Source organism: Lissotriton vulgaris, chromosome 9 (genome assembly GCF_964263255.1).
Source record: "Lissotriton vulgaris chromosome 9, aLisVul1.2, whole genome shotgun sequence".
Classification (NCBI taxonomy): domain Eukaryota; kingdom Metazoa; phylum Chordata; class Amphibia; order Caudata; family Salamandridae; genus Lissotriton; species Lissotriton vulgaris.
In genome coordinates this window covers 879188959-879201741 of record NC_141697.1, presented here as the reverse complement: position 1 = coordinate 879201741, position 12783 = coordinate 879188959, and the positions used below count along the sequence as shown (strand labels likewise).

At 46.0% G+C, this 12783-nt stretch overlaps 1 pseudogene; it reads left to right on the top strand.

Moving 5' to 3' along the window:
• The first annotated feature begins 7440 nt into the window (after positions 1 to 7440).
• Positions 7441 to 12783, top strand: part of LOC147692419 (large ribosomal subunit protein eL31 pseudogene) — a 41051-nt pseudogene continuing 35708 nt past the window's right edge.

Below are 12783 nucleotides of genomic sequence, written 5' to 3'. Positions count from 1 at the left end.
GAAGACACCTTTAGGATCTCAATTGGATTAATCTTTTCTTAGTGAGGACGCCGTCCTTTCAGATCTTAAGACTCTGACCCACATTTGGTTACTGCTGGATTGATCCTTATAACCTTGTCCAACATCGGCAACAGTACTAAAATACATTCTTTTGCCCTGACGAAGTTCCTGAAGGCAAATGGAACGAAACGCGTTGGCTGTGCCTATGTCCAATGAATATTACTAAATAAAGAAGAAGATATTTAATACATTACTGCTTTTTGTGACTCTAATTGTGTGCACCTTCCATTTTTGTGTTTGTTTATTTCTGATTTATCCACCTTTTGGTAGCAGGTGGAGGAAGTAGTTTGCACCACCCAAAGTTTAGAACTATAAGATCAGGAGTGCTTGACCTGGTCTGCTGCCTTGGTCTTTTGGAATTTTGATGATGGGCGACGAGCTCTGATGGAACCTTTGGGATCTACTCTGAATGGTTCCCTGCGCAGCAGACTTGGAGAGGCGAAGGGACGAGGGTAGAGGACAAGCGTAGGGCTGGCAGCAAGAATCAGGTCAGCCGTGTCGACCGGCAGCAAATCGCCGTCAACAATGACCTAAAGCGAAACCAAAAGTACCACAGGGGCAGTGGACGTGTCGCATCAGCCGTTGTTGTTCAATTGCCACCTGGGTACCTCGGGGACTCAAGTCCGTGGTTGGTCTTCGGTGTAGGCCGCAAATTTCAAAGTGCAGTAAGTCCGGTTCTCGGCGGCCAAATCGAATTTTGAAAAAGACTTTCGTGTCAGCAGGGCATCAACTAAAAGTACCCGTCGTCCAAATCAGGATACGTTGCAGGATAGATGCGGGAGGCGGAAAGGGTCTCGGGAGCCCTGTACTCACGCGTCCATCTTGGGTCCGCGAAAGCTCCTCCCAACGATACCCAGACTCTTGATGGCGTTCTTAGGTATTGGTGGTGGGCCTAGATTGAGGGGCCAAATAGAACTGATTGAAGCTGGAGCCGAACTACCCAGCAGCATGAGCTCTGTCTTGTCTCCATTAAGCTTGAGACAAGACAGAGTCATCCAGCTTTTTACTTTCTCCAGGCAGCCCACCAGGTCCACCTTGGCTGAAGAGTCATCTTCCTGTGCCAGGGAGACCACCAGCTGAGTATCTTAATACCATACGGACGGACGATCTCAGCCAGCGGTCTCATATAGACGTTAAATAACGTCGGGCTCAAGGAAGAGCCCTTTGGGACTCCGCAGCCAAGGGGTTTACTGGAGGAGATATTGTTTCCTTCATATACCTGGAAGGTTCTATCACTAAGAAAGGACTTGAGCCATTCCAGCGCCCTACCCCTTATTCCGATATCACAGAGACGCTGCAGTAGGGTTTTATGATTTACAGTGTCAAAAGCAGCGCTTAGATCGAGGAGGATGACTGCCACCGATCCTCCTCGATCCAGAATTTTTCTAGTTTCCTCCATGACTGCCAACAAGGCGGTCTCTGTCCCATGTTTGGGGCGGAAGCCTGTCTGCGACGGGGCAAGCAGCTGATTTCTCTCAAGGAAGTTTGTTAAGAGACCATTTATATGTTTCTCTACAATTTTGCTGGCCCACGGGAGCAGGGAAATGGGGCGGTAATTGCTGAGATTGTTGATATCTATATTCGGTTTCTTTACAAGCGCCCGCACCATAGCCTGCTTCCACGCAGGTGGGACTGTGCTAGTAGCGATTGAAGCGTTGAGTACTTCTAGCATGATGGGAAGAATGGTCTGAGTAGCAGTGACCAATATGCGTGGAGGGGCAGGGTCGCTGGGGGAGCCTGATTTCACTTGCATCATTAAAGTAGCAAGTGATTCCGGGTTTAGTAGGGGAAACTCATCCAACAAGGGTGGCTGACTACACAAGGCGCCCTGTACAAAAGTCGGCGGAGTATCCACTGGGCCATTTAAATCACTGTCCGGGAAAGATGAATAAATGAGGTCGATTTTATGAAAAAAGAATTCCGCTAGGTCGTCACAGCGAGCTTGTGGATTATTGCTAGTTGAAGGGGGTTGAGGAAGTTTGGTGAGCCTTTTCACGATCTGATATATCGCTTTTGAGTTGGAGCTAGCTTCCGAGATTTTTTGTGTATAATACACAGCTTGAGCGCTCTTTATCTCTTTTTTTGTAATTTCTGATGGCTTCTCTATAGATAGTTTTTTCTGTCTCTGCGTACCCCAAGCGCCATTTTCTTTCTAGTCTCTTGCACTGGCATTTTTTCTCCCTGAGCTCCTCTGAATACCAGGGAGCGGTGACTCTAGATCTTTTTAAGGTGTTTTTTTTGGTGGGCAGTATGGTGTTGAGCAATTTTATTATCCAGTTGTTAAACTTGCCATTTGCTATTATGGGATCTTGAGTAGTTGATGGCTTTGTGGTCTCTAGCTCATGGACCCACTGGTCTAGTGGAAGTCTAGACCTATTCCGTGCTTCCCGCAATCCTGGTGTAAGTGCAGGAATATTGTGGGTGTTCCATACAAAGGGGACTAACCAATGGTCCGTCCATGGGAGGGCAATCGGAGTTTCTGCTTTCAAATTGGGGCAGTTGCTAAACACCGGGTCTAACAGATGGCCTTTGATATGCGTAGGTGATAAAACAAGCTGGTCCATCTGCAGTGCAGCGAGATCTATGATTAGCTCTTGAGCCATAGAGTCTGTTGTATCATCAAGGTGAATGTTTAAGTCACCCAGCAGCGCGAAGTTGGAAGGGGAGGAGGCCAGATCTGCAACACCTGAAGGCAGAGATGTATGAAACTGTTTTACGGGACCTGGTGGGCGGTAGATAAGTGCCCCTGAAAAACGAATGTTCGGGGAAAACTCTAACCAAAAGGACATGCTTTCGCAGTCTAAGAAGGGGTTCGGGGAGCACCGGCAGGCATAGTGGGCCCTGAATATGATTGCTAGGCCGCCACCTTTCCCATGAGGGGGGTCTAATCTAGCTATTTGGTAGTCCTGCGACAGGGCTTGTACTACATCAGGTTCCGAATACGGGGTAAGTCACGTTTCGGTTAGAAATACTGCATCCGGTTTAAGATCATCGAGCAATAAAGATATTTCTATATGATATTTGGGGAGGGACCTACAGTTAAGAAGATACATTTTATATGTCTGTTGGCTCTTGAGAGGGGATGAGGGTTTGAGTTGGGCGTTACACTGCTGGCACAGAGTGGGCATATCTAAGGGATGATAAAAGTGGAGACACGGCTTCCCAGCTTGTGTTCTTAATCTGTGCAGATCGCTGGAGCTATAAGTATTGTAATTGTGATGCCCTGTAAGGGGAGCAGGGGTTGTGGCCCCTGGCCCCGTCCGGTCGCGGACGGGCGCAGTCGGGCTTGCCTTTGGCGCACCTTTGGCGCCCCACCGGCGCGCCCGCTGCGCCCGCCCGTTGCACCGACGGAAAGTAGTAGCCATTTTATTGAAAAAAAGAAAGGGAAGGGTGGGAGGTAGGCAGCAGCTAGAGCGCTACCCCTCCGTACCCCCAAGATGGCGTCCGCCCCTCTCTCTCACCAGCCCCGAGTCTGCTGTGGAGGGAGTGGGGGTCGGGAATGGCGTTGATGAGGTAGGGCCTATCAGAGTGCAATTTTACGTATTCTAAAATAGCACCAACAACTATTACACACAATTGTGTTAAAAAATATGTTGCGGAACATGGGGAACACCCACAGCAACACCCATGGAACGCCCCTTTCACGCAAAGCGCTGCGTGTAAAGCGGCCATATTTACATGGACAGGAAAAGCCATGCTGGGTGGCTTTTCCTGTCCTTGTAAATATGGAGCAGTAAAATGTGCCACCAGTGCGTCACAAAAAGTGACGTACTGGTGGCGCAGGGGGCTTGTAAATCTGCCCCATAATTTCTACATCACAGTGCTGTTGTAACTAAGACAGTAATATGGTCCTCAAATTAGTGTGAGTGGGCAAACTTTGTGCCTAGCTGACTAGACTCTGTCATATGTTTCTTTGGCATTACTGTACTTAAAGAATCCCAGTTCATCCACGCCTGCATTCAAGCCCATACATCACTGAGGCACAGGAGCAAAAGAGAGAAATATACATCTGCATAATGACTTACTGTTCTGTAATAAGCAATTCCTAGGAAATGATAGCTTTAAGCAGTCCCTTAATATTTCAGTTTTATTGATATAATAAGTAATAAATAGTACATCAGTGTGCATCATCATTATAATTTTTAGCATTTGAACTGAGAGAATAATGCATAGCCCTTCCAGTATTACACATTAAGGGCCGTCAAATGAATATCCTTGGGGGAAGCATACACCCTTCATTGTAATGCGGCAAAATAGCACATTCTTTCTCGTCATGACAGGAGGAACATTGGACTAGGCCACGGGGAAGAAATACTGCTACTGCACGGAAGCAATATGTTCCTGCATGGTTTTACCGACCAATTCCGAGTTTTGCACCTGAAAATGGAGATAAGCTGCCATTTTTGGTTCAACTATTTCCCCCTTATTTGCCAGTTTTCCCCATGCAGAAGACCTACAAACTGTCAATTGTTTTTAGAGAACATCTTACAACCTATTCGGAATATAAAGTTGGAATCAAACCCTAAATATATGTTTACCATGGGGCTCAGATTTTGGCCCAGGGGACATTTTTATTATGATGGCATAATCTTGCGTAATTTACAGCAGTTTGAGTTTGGCACAAACTTATTTCAGGGTCACAGGAATAACGTGAATAATGAGAGAGCGCGAGCAGCTGTTATTTGAGGCACGTGTGGTGCATGTGATTTTTTTTACTGTGAAATGCGTCCGTAACCAAAATGGATGCCAGGACACAGCTCTTGCTAAAATATAGAGCTAAAATCTGGATGTGCATTTTGCATAATGTTGTCACTATTGCATAATTTTCCCGAAAATATTGTCTAATTACGTAAAAGGGATTTACACGTTTTTTCAGACAACCGTACTCAGAATGATCTCTTATGTTTTATGTAATCCAATTAAATTCCCCCTCTATTCCAAGAGAAGGTAACATTTCTGATGAAAATAGTATTTTTCCACTTTTCCTCTCTCTTTATAATGTTACTGAGCTGGACTTTGAGAGGAATATTTGGATATCTGGAGAGGTAAAAAGCCACAGGTTTCACATTGTTCTCCTCAACGACTTTGTCCAGTCCTACCTTTTCCAGAGATCAGTCGGTCCTCACTAAGGCCTATAGGAATAATGGAAAACCTGGGGGCAGATTTACAAGAAAGTGATGCGTCATTTTTATGAGGCTTTCCTGCGTAGGAACTCCCCCCTGCATACATTATACTGCAAGTCTTTACAACGCGATGCACCTCCCTAGATGCGTCATGTTGTAAATAGGGCGCATTGTTTGCGCCGCCGTTGCGTCACAAAAAGTGACGCAATGGCGGCACAAAGAGGCGCAAGGGGCTTGCAAATCTGCCCCCTGGTGTTCAAATGCCTTGCTGATGTTGAAGGGTTATATCTCATACATCTTTTAGATCCAATGCTAGAAGCACACACCTCAAGTATTGCATTGCCACGACATCTTCTTGAGTTTTGCTTGAGTATGTCACATTATTGGATGCTCTCAGGAGAAAGGGATGCGAAAACTCCGATTGGTCCTGCGGCTTTCACCGAGTCACCTGCTTCAAAGACCTGGTACAGGCAGCTTCCAAAGCTACACTCCAACTGGCATTACTCACTTCAGTCATACAAACCCAACATGTCCTTCTAACATCAAAGTCATACAGTCACTCAGAACAGTCATGCTACATTACATTCCTACACAATTTCTTTTGGACCTGAAGTTCTTCCACAGGCATCTCTGGCACCACCCTGCCTACCTTCAAGGGTGTCCCAGACTTGCAAAGGGCATGCAAATGGCATGTACACAGTGACTGGGACACACAACATGACATGAAGAGGGTTGTCTGAAAAGTTAGACTGCTGGGGTCTTTGCCCATGCCCGGCGCGTTTCACAGTCCTTTGCTCATGCTATGAAATATGTTTATGGAATAAAAAAGCATGATTGATGCAGCATGACAGCCACAAAACTAGACAGCGCCAAATGCTGCCTTTTGTCTGGTAAAGTTAGTCTTTACCCAGAAAACATTTTTTTTCTTAGAATAAGGTGACCATTGTATGAAACAAGAGCGGGGCCTTGCATAAAGTTTTTGGCCATGGCCCCACATTATCTTTGTCATGCCTGGACTGAGCTACTTGCAAACCATGCCAGGGTAGTAAGGTATTCGAAATAGCCCAACACGAGTGAAGGAAGAATCTCCATGTGCAATAGTGAAACAGTGCACACTTCAATAAAATATATTATGCAAGGCAAGAAAAACATTGATAGTCTTTAAAAAAAAAACGCTGCTATCATCAGCAGCACAATTAAAAAAAATACAGCAGGAAGAAATGGGGGCATTTTATCAACAAACAGCGATGATTATCGCTAAGCTTTTTAGCGCGCTTTTCCTTATCGCCGGCCATCGCTGGATTTAATCACCGAGATAGCGCGTTATTATCAGCGCTTATCTCCAAGGCGATAATAAATCCAGCGATAGCGGGGAAATGCGGTAATATCGCATGTAATCCAGCGATAAAAAGCGATCAGTAAATCCTTGCTAATACGACATGGTGCACTTAGCCTGACAATTCACCTCCCGTAGGATAAAATAGCTAAGTCAGGAATTTTGCAGACATTAGATTCCAGCGTTAAGGGGGGCTTAGCATGATTTTAATTGTCGCTATGCGGTTCCGGGGCATCGTTGTAAATATTGCGATGCTGCGTTACCGATGTATTCCCATTGAAGTTATGTGAGGAACGCCTACTTTGCATCTCATTAGCAATGCGATGCAAGGCGTTAGTAAAATGGACGCTAGCACAAGGAAACACGTGCTAAAGCCTGTTAGCATATCCTTGATAATACTGCGATGAAATTATTGCCGCTTTTCGGCCACAAAATGTCCGCTAAAGCAGCGATAATGGGCTTGATAATATGCCCCTTCGCGTTTTCTTGTTTGTAAAAAATGTGAGCTAAACATTCTCTGTGGCTTATTTACAAGCCCCTTGCGCCACACGTACGTCACTTTTTCCAATATTGAAAGTGACGCACAGGCGACGCAAGGGGCTTGAAATAAGCCCCCAAGGATTTCCTGCATGCTTTCGAAAGGTCGCTCCCCACGTGGTACATTAAGATGGCTTATGTCAATCAATGTACTTTATTGATCATGTCTGTGGTCAATATGTGTTACCTGTGTGTGTGTGCTCTTTAACATCTCCCTACAGCTCTCTATTGTGCCCAAGAACATGGCTACCACTGCAGAAAAACACAAAAAAACACAAAATGCAGAAATAAATGTAAATATCACAACTCAAGGATACCGAACATTATTAGTATAAATTTAAGGTTTGAATGCACGTTTTTTTCCGTCATTGACTCTGCTTCAAAATGACTCCGGCTTAGAAACGGGGTGGGAAGAACAAAGGCAGATCTGCCCTCAATGAATTAGTAACTAGGGAATACACCATCAATGTCCACAAATGAATTCATGGAGTTGGCGCCTCATGCTCTGAAAGCAATCTGTACATTAGCAGTTAAGGAGACGGAAACTCCCGATGTGCGCATCGACACCAGGCTGAACAAAGCAGTTTGCACTGAATGAATCAGGAATGTTCCACACCACAAGCGTGTGCATTTATCCAGTAAATGTAATGAGGGTGAGGATTTGCCCAATAAGCTGTGCACATTGGTCACTTATGTTCTAGTCACCACATTTAAAGCTCTCCAGTCAGGGGCAGATTTATATGCCCTTGGGCTGCCAGTGTGTCACTTTTTGTGTCGTACTGGTAGTGCATTTCTCTGCCCCATATTTACAAGAACAGGAATAGCCCCCCTCCGTGGCTTTTCCTGTCTTTGTAAATAGGGCCCTTTACATGCACTTTGTGTGAAAGGGGCGGTCCATGGGCGTTGCTGTGGGTGTTCCCACGCAACACCCATGGAACCAGACACATTTCCAGATTTACGAGGATTAGTAAACATAGAAATGTGTCAGTATGCTACGCCACCCTAGCGAGGCGCAACGAGGAGAAAGGTTTTCATTTCTCCTTGTTTTTTTCCTCTTTCAATGCGTGCTGCATTCTACAGCATGCGTTGAAGGAGGATAATGCCTATAGTGATTGTTTTCGTGTATGAAGGTGCCCCTTCCTGCACAAAAACAATCTCCCTATGATGCAGGCATCCTTGCACCATAGTGCAAGGGTGCCTGCGATGGCGCATGGCAGCTGTTTGTGCACAGGAATGTGACATATAATTGTAAATATGTTGCATTCCTGTGCGCTGAAAGTGCTGCAGCGTGGTTATGTGTAAATATTCTGATTGCACTGTGCCGGATTGGAGATTGAAGGTGTAATTTTCTGAATTCAGGGTTATAAATGTACGTTTCTGAATATAGGATTTTGAGTGTAAGGTTCGGATGCTGAGGATGTGAACAAAGAATGTTGGAGCTCCAGGCTTATACCAGCCATTATAAGCCCAGAGCACTCCATTGTTTTCACTGGAGCTCCCAACATTCCAATGTTCTAATATAAGGTTCTCAACCTTTAGTGCTAAATGTTAGATTCTTAATAGACGTTTCTAACTGCAAAGCTCTTTATGGAAGAGTCCGTACAGAAAATTCGGATCTTATAATTTTGATGTAAAGTTCTGTGACTAAGGTTTTAAACAATGAAAAGTCTTGCGCACAAAATTGTTGGCGAAGGCCTCTTGATGGATGTTATGGTCTTGTTTTAGGTTTTAAGTTGTGAATACAAGCTTCTGCGCCTCTTAAATCACTTGTCTCATGTTGTTTGTCTGTGATCTTCATACCGGACATTTGTGTGCACCTGAGGATCATAGGATTAATTTCCAAGGTAATCGAATCAGTCATACTTTTCTAATTATGAACTTGAGTGCGACTTTAAGTTTGTGGACATGGACCCACAGTGTTTTTAGATGTGGTATACTTTAGTGAAGCATTACTTCATGTGCTTTCATCTGTTTTGACCAGAGCTCTCAAGGTTCATGCATTGGCAGTTTTTCCAGTTCGGGCTTTTGCTTTGAATTCTGGAACTTGTAGTCCTGTGGATCTCATTCTAAAACAGGACAAGAAGTCCTAGAACGCAAAGCAAAAACCTGTAGTGGATGGGTTATTCATGCATAAACCTGGTATATTTGAGAGCTCTGTTTGACTAGTACATGTGGTTCACTATCTACACATTTCATACTTCTCACAGCAAAGGCTAACTTCCATAGGTTGTTTTTCGACCAGTCACGAGAGAGGACAGAACACATTTTTGGAAAAGGCACATACATGTTTTTCTTCTGCAGAGAGATGATGCTCCTATGAACTGTGCTGTGCCATACAATGAAGTTCTTATATTTTTCATGAGTTTTTCTTCAGGATTCTCTGAGAAATGTGGGGTTTTTGATCCCATCAATTATGGAAACGGCACAATAAAATGTAGAATGAAGACCCAATTTTGCAAAAACAAAATCTTGGGCGGAGAACCCTCACCACCCATGAGTTCCAGACCTGCCAACTTAGGGCCTGATTACCATGGCGGTCGACAACCGTCCAACTACCATTGCTTTGGGAAAGGAACCACCCAACATGTAGACTGCAGTTCCACCCGCCTAGTTATGATGTTGTCGTAAAAATGTCATTTTCCATTGCAACTTGCGCTTCATCTAAAAAAATAGCAGCAGCCCAAGCCTCAATGGAAAATGCCTTTTTGTAAACATCCATGCACTGTGTGCCAGACACTATGTGGTGCCTGGCATGCAGTGCATGTGTGTTTGTGGGACACCACATGTGCCCCCATGGGCCCATAGCAGAGGCCCACGGATGACGGGGCCCTGCTAGTGGGCCCCCAAAGTCTGATGGGTTCCCAGATTGTATTTAGAGGTTGTGCACAGCCGAATTCCATTGTGGGGTATGAGCCCATCCCCCACACCCAGAACTTGTGCCCCAACATCAGAAGTGGTTGTCTTTTTTCTTGGTGGAGGGTGGATTGGTAAAAGGGCATCAGGCTGTGCTCAACACAAAGCTACCCCCATCCAAAGCCCTCTCAACTCCTATCACAGGATAGAAAGTTTTAACAAGTTTGCAGGGTTGGAGACCACCCAAATACAACTTATAGAAGGCTAGGCTTGCTCATTGCCCTTACACAAAGCAGTATGAGTCTGTCATAAAGCATTAGACAGCGTTGGTTTTGACTCTAGTTCAGCCTCCATGTTTCAGCCAAACAGAACATAGAGGCTCATTATGATGGTGTGCGAACATCAGTCCGCCCGCCATCATAACGGTGATGGGACCGCCCGTCAGACATGCAGTGGTCCCACCAGCCCAATTAGAATGCACTCGGTACACTAGCGGGCGCATCCTGGGCTTTCAACATTACGGTTGGTGCTGCTGAATGGAGCGCCGTCGGCAATGTTAAAAGTGCATGTTCTGCATTTCCCTGCACCGCATGGCAGGCACACGCGGTGCCTGCCACTTGGTGCATGGAAATGCACCAAGTACCATGGGTACCCCCCAGTGCAGTCACACACCCCCAACAAGGGGGGCCCGCAACGGCCCCCAAACCCAATCGCAGCCAGCCTTTCCATTGCGGCATCTCCATATTGGTGGCCCTGCTCCGCCCTCCAGGCAATCGTTACAATTGCCACAGGCAGAAAAGTAGTGGATGGACTTTGCATCCACCGCGATACCCACTGCCATCCTCTTATGGCGGTGAGTAAATCTCATTACGATGGCGGAACGATCGCCACCGACGGTCCAGCGGTGGCGATCGTTCCGCCATCGTAATGAGCCCCTTAATTTGTGATGCCTGCTTAAGTAAAGAGCTGTTCCCAACCTGTAATTTGAATGGCTGTTTGGTAAAAAGTAGCCTGGGCACATATAATGTATGAGAATCTCTATTCCCTTGGCTGGCATGAACTTTTCTTTAAGGAAATTATGTTCACCAAACAGAAATAACGATATAAAGCCGCAGGAAAAATTGAGAATCACCTAAAGCCCGCTAGATTTTCTAGCAAACTCAGGGGTTTAAAGGAATGCAGAATGGATCCTAAGTCATTCAGAGAGGTTTTCGGTTTGTTAAAATTCAATAAAGAAAGAGAGACCGCCTTAGCAGCCCAGAAGAGCTGAAATCTCTTGTCTGTGGACGCCACCTCCTAAGGGACCCGGCGACTCTCTCGGTGCACTCTCAGTGAGGGCTTTCATCTACAAGAAGGCTCTGATTATCTCCCTTGACCCGCTTGTTCTGATTTGTGGTCTCTGAGTAGGCTGTTGCTAGGGTGAAATATCCTACATCCACTTTCACGAAAACACATCGGTAATGAGCAACGTAGAGCCACGCAGAAAGCATGCAGGCATCTGTGTACATGTGTGGATGGGTGCTTTTCTGGGTCTGTGTGTCCACAAGCTCTTGTCCTTTGCAGAATTAATGTAGCGGAACACCTTGACAACATGGCCGCAGTCCATGGCACTGACATCATTAGCACTAGTTTCATGCTTATGTGTTCAGATCACGTGTTTTTTTCATAATGCTTTACCATGTTCGTTTCTGGGACGGGTATTCACAATTCCTGCAGATATTGACCTGAGGAACCATGATTTCCAGCATCATACTCAAATATGATGCTAGAAACATAGGAGTAAATATTACTGCTAGGGTCTCCTCGTCCCAAAGCCAATAATTAAGCTATTCTGCTTACTCTTTTGGCGGTGTCGGTGTACATATTCTTGGTGTTACATGTAAAATATTTTTTTTAAAATTCTATTATGTAAAATAAATACTTTTTATTAATTATGTTACACGCTGTATATTCACTGAAAAATGTTTTGAACTAAAAAAATAAGAGAAAGTCACCAGTTACTGGGTGGCGGGGGGTGTTGGATGCAGACCCTTCAGCAACCCCCCCCCTCCATACAGCCAACCCCACACTGCGCACTGCTGGGCCTGGCCCTGCCGTCCCAATCCCCCAGGGCTGTTTGTTTGTTAATTAAATGAGAGGGGGCCCTCCTCCCTGAGCCTTGTTAAGCTCTGGAATCCCCAACCCCCAGCAACATTTCTAAAAATACTGTATGGGGGACCCTGCAGACCCACTTCCTACACCCAGATCAGGGTTTTTTTTTTAAGGGGGAGGGAGCCCATACCACCCTATTTCCCTAGCAGTTATTCCCCCCAAGCCACTCATTTAAATAAAAGTGAAGGGTCGCAGAGGCCTCCCTTCCATGGGCTGATTTCAGCCTTGTGGATCCCATTCCCTACAGGGCCTGGCATTCATTTGAGGGGTGGAGGGAACACATCCGCCTTCCAAGGCCAATTACGGCCCCAGGGACCTCATCCTCCGGGGTCTATTGTTCTTTTGAAGGGGAAGAGGCATTTGTGGCCTCCCTCCCGAGGCATGTTTCAGTTCCCGGAACCCCGTCCACTGGGACCGGGTGATCTTTTTAGGGGGTGCATGTGGCCCCCAGTCCCCTGGCCGATTTCAGCCCAGACAACCCCATTCCTGGGGCCAGGCATAATTTTTAGAGGAGGGGCACATGGACCTCCTCCCAGGGCTGATTGTGGCCTTAGGTACCCCATCCCTTGGGGCTGGGTGTAATTTGCAAGGGGAGATGTGCATGCGGCCCTCCTCCTAGGGCCAACTTTAGCCCCGCAGGAATCCCATTCCCCGAAGGGCCGGGCCATGCAGCTTCCCCTCTCCTTTATGAATCAAGCTCCAGGTGTAGGCTCCTCGAGCATA